The 8,752-nt window shown below is 35.0% G+C and overlaps 1 protein-coding gene across 3 annotated transcripts in view; it reads left to right on the top strand.

The window, feature by feature from the left end:
* The window catches only part of LOC108973710 (uncharacterized protein DDB_G0283357-like), a 111,561-nt gene that overhangs the window by 29,116 nt on the left and 73,693 nt on the right, over positions 1 to 8,752 (top strand). The window lies entirely within an intron of this gene.

Genomic DNA, 8,752 nt, shown 5'->3' with positions numbered 1-8,752 from the left:
TGTCGGTATTTTGATTTAGCTGCATATTTAAATTTTGTCGGTATTTTGATATGTCGGCATTTTGAATTTCGGTATTTTAAGTGTATCCCATTTGTTTTACTTAAAAAATAATAATAATCATAGCAACATATAACAGAAAATCGCATTGACAATTGCATCGCCAAAGAATTGCGGCTACTTTGCTAGATTATGGGCGAACGACGCTCTATCATTCATAACAAACGAAATGCAATATCTAATGTAAAAAATGAAAACTTAAACGGCAATGATGAAGTTTGCGATGTTGCTGTCTTACCACAGTCTGGAATTGCCATTCTTCACTTATCCTAAGGCAACCATAAATATGTGCGAACAATTGGAAACTGATCCAGTCTCAGATATAATACAATTTCTATATCATTCCCAACATATAGAAAAAAGAATAAAACAGCAACCAAATACACAGATTATATTGCAGAAAGTAAAAATTAATTGTTTGGATCATAATTGGCTTAATAATCGGGCACCATTAATATTGATTAAAAATGTAGAAGTTGACGAAATTATCTAGATGTATCCCGGAATGACAGCATTTAATCAGCGGTTGATAATTGTAGAACTATTATTATTCAGTGTAATTTCAATCATCAATCCTCAGTTATGCTACGGCCTACGTTTGTTAATCAAAAAGATTGTATCAACCATTCTGACTTTAAAGTTTTAATGGAGAAATGGTCCTCTTGCCTCTTGCAGTTTTAAAATTATTTTTGAAAATTTTTATAATTAAAGGCTATAAATATTAAGCTATAAATATTAAGGATTATCATCTAATAACTTTTAAAATTAGTACCTAATTTCTTACAAGTTAAATATAATTGAATAGTTAATAATTAATGCATACCATAGGCACTGCAAAGCGAGCGATAGTATACTTGTGTAACATACATAAATATATATGACATCACTAGGTTCCAACAATAAGTTTAACTTAAACTCTTTTCTAGCATACCAGCCTAAATATCTACATATTTATTCACATTACAAGGAAATATATACAATTTAATACAACACCGCAATTAGCGTAATCGTGCCAGGATAGCTCATATTGACAAATGCACTGAAAGCTACAAAATTTTCGTGAGAATATGCGAAATGAGATTGGCATAAACAATATCTGTGCTAACAATATCCACTAACTGGACAAATTCCCACACGGTCTATTCGTTAAAAACTCAATATATTTGTGAACGTGTGTATGCCATTTAATTGGAAAATTCCTGATGTTTATGTGTATGCACACAAATACAGAGTTGATAGCTCTATCAACTTTTCCCGTTATTTGCTAAAAAAGAATCTCATAAAATATTGACTTTTGTAGAGCGGAAGTTACTGTTTTGTATAAAAAAACAAAACGATCACAATTTGGATCAAATAAATTATAGTCATTAATAACAACTATTAGTCACTTATTAGTGGCAATTGCTCACAATAATAAGCAATTAAACTGTGGGAATTTCTTTATTGGTAATATTCAATAAATATGTATGACAATTAGTGTAAAATATTATTTTTTCAAATCGGTGATGAAATCTATTTATATAAAACGTGTATTAAAGTAACGACTACTTTGATAGCAAACAATGTTAGTTTGAGAACTAATGAAAAATTTTTAAATCTCTGTATCCAAAGCTATATCTTTGATATTACTTTCTTCTCTAATAATAGCCTTACCTGTATTGATTTGCCGTAAAAAATTCTCACTTGTGAAGTGGTCAATCGAACTATGTACATATACATACATACATACGCATGTATAATATATTCGTATTTTTTTGTACTTTCCAAGATAAGCAGGTCAGCTGGCAGGTATTCTAAAAAAAACTACCCCAAAGTCTGCTACTGGTCACATTATTGCGATCTAAAAACATAATTGTCACTTTATTATAGTTTTAGAAATAATATCAGATTATGTTAAGAACTAGTTTGATTAATCATTCTTCCCTACACGTGTAGCATCTGACCTCTATGCCTCTTCATAAAATCTGCACCAAGGAGGAAATACGATCGAAATATTCTCTAAGCAGCATTTTTTAACGGGAGGTTGTGCTTCGACTTCCAACATTTTAAGGGGACACCTTGTGTGGCAGCCTACAAAAAGTGATTGTTGGGAATTAAGGAAAAACTTCTATACCAATTATTTTAGAACTATCTATGAAGTCATGTGTAGAAGTTCACGAAAGTGAGCAAAATTCTCTGGGTGGCATTCACTTGGAAGTGACCTGAAAGTATTCTTTTACTTATGGTTCAAGCAGCTCACGACTTCCGGTCTTAGACCAAGTATCCTCTGGGTAGCCAAAGAACATCCATTTGAAGGCGAGCAGAAGGGAGAAGGCAAACCATCTCTCAAACGCAAACGCATTGAGGATTACGATTTAAGAGAGGAGCCTACTTTCGAAGCTTCAAAAAATCGATTTTTTTGGCTTAAATCTCTTTAAAAATTATCTAAGAATACATATGGGACATACATAATGGGACAAAGTTATAGATTGGATTTTGAAATATTGTTGAAGCTAGAAGGGAAATAGTGACAGATCGTCTAGCAGATATACATATTATATAAGCGCTTGGACAAAAAGCGAAAACCCAGCTTTTCATTTTTACGATTTTTCTTAATTGGCGTTCAGTATAGAAAAAAAAACTAAACGTCGTATGAAATTGGGCCTTATTTAAACTAAGAAAACTATAAATAAATAAATAAATTAAGTAAATTTTTTTTGTCAAAAAACACTTTTTTTTCAATTATAAATTTTTTTAGAATTTGACACTTTTATTGAAATTTTCTTAGTTTAACTAGAAGAAACGTTATTAGCAAATATGAATATCTTTGTATTTTTGTTTCCGATAGAAATTGCGATCTGCATACTGCCCGACGTTCGACAAATGCACAAGATGCATCGGGCAATTGCTTCCCGAAGGCAGGATATCAAAAATTTCCTATTCAAAAAATTTTCGGATGATCTTTAAATATATAACTATAAACCCTAGAAATTTTAATATATTATTTTTTACCCCCCCAAAAAAAAATCTCAAAAAAAAAATTGATTTTTTTAAGCATCTAAAGCAGGTTCCCCCCTTAAGAGTATGCTCCTAAAATGTCCAATACTTTAATGTGAGGGTGTGAGGGGCCTGCTCAGCTGGTGGATGTCCTCATACAAATAAAGGCCGACATCACCACCGTCCAAGAAATGCGATGGACGATACAAGGACTGAGAGGAGTAGGTCCTTTTGGAATTAACTACAGTGGCCATATCAAGGAGCTCAAATTCGGTGTAGGACTCGTGGTGGGAGAGAGACTCCGTCGCCGAGGCCTGGCATATAACCCGGTGGGTGAACGTCTAGCCACAATCCGCATCAAAGCCAAGATCTTCAACATATCGCTTTGCGCTCACGATAGTTGTTCTTCATCATTAAACTTTTTTAAAAGATCCCTAATTAAAGCTTGTTCATATTTATTGTCTCATTTACTTCCTGTGGGAAAGGCTGCTTTGAGAATAAAAGGCACAAAATCCTGTTTAATTTGCTCTGAATATGCAGTTGGAGACAAAAAAGGCGGTTTTCCCCCTTCCTTTCCTTTTGTTCCCATAACACTGAAAATACTTGCTTGCTGGTGTCTTTAATGTACTTGAAAAATGCATAGTGAACTAAATGCGAAACAAAAAATTGTCATAATTTTTTAATGACCAAGTGCAGGCAGAGCGCTGTAAGGACGACTGGCGGGCAGCCTTGTCGTGGCGTGTTTAACTTTAAGAGTTTTGCTTGACTTTGGTTTGTTTTACCTCGGAACCGGCCTGACTATAAAGTTGTCTGTCTGTTGGCGTATATGTATGTATATATGTCTGTATGTGCGAGTATATACCGGTTTTGCAGTGTCGCACTGTCCACACAGCTACAATTGCCGCCATGAGTTCTCATTTCACCAACCTGCCTGCAAGCTCATCAATAACAAAAAAATGCAAATGTTGTCTCGAATTCACGTTAATTTTCTGTTTTTATTCTTATTATAATACTTAACACTTGCTGAGTCGACCGCTGCGTGTTTGTGTTTAAATTTGTAATTAAAAAATAATGTCAAAAGTACAACACTTTAACACAGTGAGCGCCGCGAATTTTTATAACTTTTCTCATTGAACTTTTGCTTTTTATATATTTTATTGTGTTTTAAACTTCTAATTGGTCTTAAACCTATTTAATTTGTTGTTCACCCGCAATTATGGCTAGTTAAGTTTAGATACTCAAATTGCCGCAAAACTAAAAAGTAAAACTGAAATGTTTAAATATACATATACATATGCATGTGTATGTGACATATGTAAGTGTATACTAAAGCGTCTATGGCCGAGTAACAGTTAACATTCAGTTTAATGCTTTTGTAAGAACAAACAAAGTGAAGAAGTTATGAATAGTAAATTGGCCAGGAAATCCAGTTTGTCAGAGACACAGGTTTGGCATTTTCCGAAAAGTAAATGCGCAAAACTGTGCCTTCGGGTTAAAACTAGATTGTTAAGAAACTAAAAACAAAATTTAAAAAAAAATTGCACACACATACGAATATGTTTATGTCCATGCAGTTGTGTACAGAAAAGTAGCATAACGTTTTACAAGTTTTTGTTATTTATCATTGTAGTTTATTTAAGTATTTAAATGGTGATCCACTTCGAGGTTCCTTATTTAAGAATTATAATTTACTGGGGAATGTTTATTATCAATCGAAAGAACATATTTTGGCATTTATATTTTAAAGATTTTCTCTTTCTTTTCTTTTCGCCGTCTTTTTGAAACCAAATGTCCCCGAGATCACTAGCTTCAGTTTCAGCCATCAAATAGTCGATTATCGTGGCACGATAGTTGTCCGTTATGTTCTCACGGGCATGATTTTTAAATATGGACCGATGATTCTACCGTCCCACAAACCAAACCCAACCGTTTTTTTCTGGATGAATATAAAATCTCTTCAAGTTTCTCTTCGTCCCGAATGCGGCAATTTTGCTTGTTTTTTATACCATTGGGTACGCGATGTTGTATTTTTTATTAAGCCAAGCAACCATAAAACGAAACAGTGAAACTATTAAAAAGGCAGTAAATGTAAAACCCCGCCTAGCTAGGTAAGAATGTGTTCTGCTAACAGACCCCCTTAAAATGTTTTTCTCTTCTTTTTTTGTAATGGCTTTTTCGATAGGAATGCTATAAAATAGACCGATAGGGACAGCGAACGATTCCATAATTTTTCCTGCTCTTTTGACATTTCTCTTCAGGAAGGTTTGCCATTTCATCATGGAAAGATATGCGATCCAACAATGAGACAAAAAAGTGTCGAGAATATTGCTGCCGCTGGCGTGTCAATTGAGGAAGACTCAAATCAGTCTCTTACACGTCGTTCTCAAGCGTTGGGCATCTCTGTGACGTCGTTGTGGCGAATTTTGAGAAAATATCTTGGCCTACAATATCTGATTGACGCAAGTACCATTCCATGATTTTTTTATGTTACAGCTAGATATACGCGGTGAACTTCGGCTAACACGTACAATAATCACAAATTTGCCAAATGTTCTCTTAATTGTCCATGTCTGCGAATCTGAGTTTCTACCTAATTTTCTCTGATATACCATATTGAGAGATTAACTGTTTAACATATTTGGTCCAAATTAGCTTGATTGAACTTCAGCTGACTTCCATCTCTTGTAAAACAAGTTAATTATATTAAAGTGCACAAGTGGCATATAAGAAAATAATGTGAAGTATAAAACTAAAATAGGATAGATAGATAGATAGATATATTTTTATTTCATGTACAATAAATATACAGGAAACAAGAAAAAAAAACAGCACTAGCTCGAGGCCATCAGCTGGTTTTACAAAAGAATACTAATTTACATTTCGTTTATGGATTACAAATATTATACAGTTAAGGTTAACTAAATTAAATGAGATAGGTTGCATGAGGCTATAAAACTAGATATCTTGCTTATGTTAAGTGCTTTTGTGTCGGAGAGAAGTTGTGATGGAACAGTCAAGCCAAAAATCCGTTGCCTTTGAATAGAAAATCGAGGGCAGATGTCCAAGATATGCTTCACAGATGTGCTCATTGACCCGCAAACATTGCATAATGATACTCCATGACTAAGAAGATGTCCGTGAGTGATCTGCGTGTGGYCCAAACGAAGTCTTGTGAAAACGAGAATGTCTGACTGTTTAGCATCGGAAGGAAAAGTAGGCCTAATTTTTGTTGGATTAATATCTGCATAATGGTGAACTAAAATAGGAATTGTATCTTCTTTTTTCTGCATTTTGAAAAAAAAAAAATTATCTGAAAATTATCATTTTTAACAGAAATTTCAAACATTCCTAATTATAATTTGCACATAAGTGTACTCACCTCATGCAGATACATATATGTATATTATATGTAGATATCTACAAGGAAATAAGAAACGGACAACAAGTTCGCCGTGATTTTTCGTATATTGTTGTTCTTAAGCAAATCATTAAATTATTATTTATGCATTTGCTGAGAAACCCAACTGGCTTGGTTACATCCGAGTTTTGGCTCATTAGCATGACAATTGTTTCTCCATGACATTCTCATCAGCGAATTAACTGCTCACTTAAAATTATGTATATTTTAAAATTGTTTGGTATTTTTAAAGGCAAGTCTTGCCAATCTTGTTATAAAGATTGTTTTTCACGATTTGTACACTATTTTTGAGCGCTTTTAATTCAATAATATTCAATTTATTATCATACTGTTATTTTTTATTCATCCTTTATGCCGAATGCTTTTGCTGCTATCGTAGAAAGCAGCTTAATTAATAATATAGCCACTGAACCGTAGACCTGTCACAGATGACTCTCTACTGGCTAAATCTATAATTTCAATCCTTCCTTAAATACTCAGCGCTGTCAATACATAGATGAAATATGCATTTTAGTTCAATCTGCTGCTCGACGAAATGTTATTGCCTGCTGAAAGTGGGACGAATTTGAAAACTCTCGAAAACACAACATTCGCCAAGCAAGGTTTCAGCTGCAAATTTTTGTGGCTCTTGTGGAATTATTCGCATTGATCATCTCGAATATAAATCAATCAGCAAACCATATTTACTAGCATCCGTGACTAAAATTAGGCCAAATGGGTAGGACAAATAATTCTAGCCTATGTAGTAGTTGTCTAAATCTATTACATCGAAACATATTACTAAAAATCTGGGTATAAAAATATAAAATAAAATTCTCTATAGATTTCCAACAGATGCTAAAACCTTCCTAACAAAATCAATATTATGGTCCAAATTTTTTTGACATCTCCCACAATCTCGGAATTGACGATACCGGACCACTTTAATATATTGTTGCTATAAAAACTGGACGATCAAAACCAAAAACATTCTTGAAAATACGCAATTTCTGCGGACATTGGACTATTTGGGCATTGGATATCTTCGGATATTTTGTCAACTCAAAAAGTTTTCGATGCAAGCCCTTGATTGCGTGAGTTCAATTTGTATGACAGATGTTTGCTGTACTGGTCCGTTATTAGCGAAGTACAAAATATCAGATCAATATTTCGAGAACTGCAGGAGAAGTCAGGAAGTCTGGAGTCGATAGAGCTGGAGTTCATAAAGAGCTCTTGACAGTAAACCCTTCCCCTTAAGCTTCGACAGAGAAGGAACTTTTGTTCGGTTTGATAACTCCATGATCCATGTGATCTGATAAGAAGTCAAAGTGTGTGAGGATATCCGAGTGTTTAGATATGTATTGTTTTAATACCCCAGATTCTCTGAGTCTGATAGCAACTTTCGCAGGCAGACACCTTCCGACAATGTCTACGGTCACTATGTGTAAGTTTGAGTTAAATGCCAAGGGTGGAGTGGACTTTAGTGCACCACACGTACTGATGAGCGCTGCCCATTGAATGCTCTCGAGTTTCGTTGCATTCAAATGTAGTCGTTTCTAGAGCCCTCCACCACATAACGACTCCGTAGAACATAATGGGCTTGACTACGACGTCGTAGAGCCAGAGAAGCATTTTCGGTGAGAGCCCCACCTTTTGCCGATGGCTGCTCCACAAAAGTATAAGACAATCGATAAATTTTTTCCATAAAAGCTTCCTATCTATGATAAGCACTAGATATTTCACTGTATCCGCCGGTTGCAGATGGATATCTCGCATTTGCAGCAGCGGTGCCACCGGGATCTACCATCTTCTAGTAATTAAAATAATCTCGGTTCTACTTGGGTTGATGGCGACTTCCGACCGCCCAATTTGTTACAGCGCTGAGATACCCCTACGTTCACTCGCACAGGGCCATAAGTGCTACATCATCTGCATCGACAATCACCTGGCAGCCATTAAGATTAGTCACATTTCTTCCAGAGCTTGCGTTGTCCCATTCTGTTTCATTCACCGTGTCGCACAACAAACGGAGAATGATGTTTGAGGTTTGATTGAAAGACACGAAAGCATGCAAGGCAGTATCTATTGACTCTTTAGAATGTTGCGCTCCTGATAGATCGTCTCAAAATGCCCCTCTTATACGAGTATACTAGTCCATCAATCTCTCCAGAGTTTTTAGTTAGAAGGAAAAAATACTGATGGGGCTAAAGCCTTTGGGCGTAATGTGGGAGTCCCCACCAACCTTCGGGATGAACGTAACTTTGACTCGTCTCCATATGTACATACATATGTATTTAAGCGGGTAGTTTAGTGCAATTTAAG

The sequence above is a fragment of the Bactrocera latifrons genome, unplaced genomic scaffold (genome assembly GCF_001853355.1).
Source record: "Bactrocera latifrons isolate USDA-ARS-PBARC rearing strain unplaced genomic scaffold, ASM185335v1 scaffold_5, whole genome shotgun sequence".
Classification (NCBI taxonomy): Eukaryota; Metazoa; Arthropoda; class Insecta; order Diptera; family Tephritidae; genus Bactrocera; species Bactrocera latifrons.
Note: the sequence above shows the minus strand (reverse complement) of the source record. Positions and strands in the feature narration are given on the sequence as shown.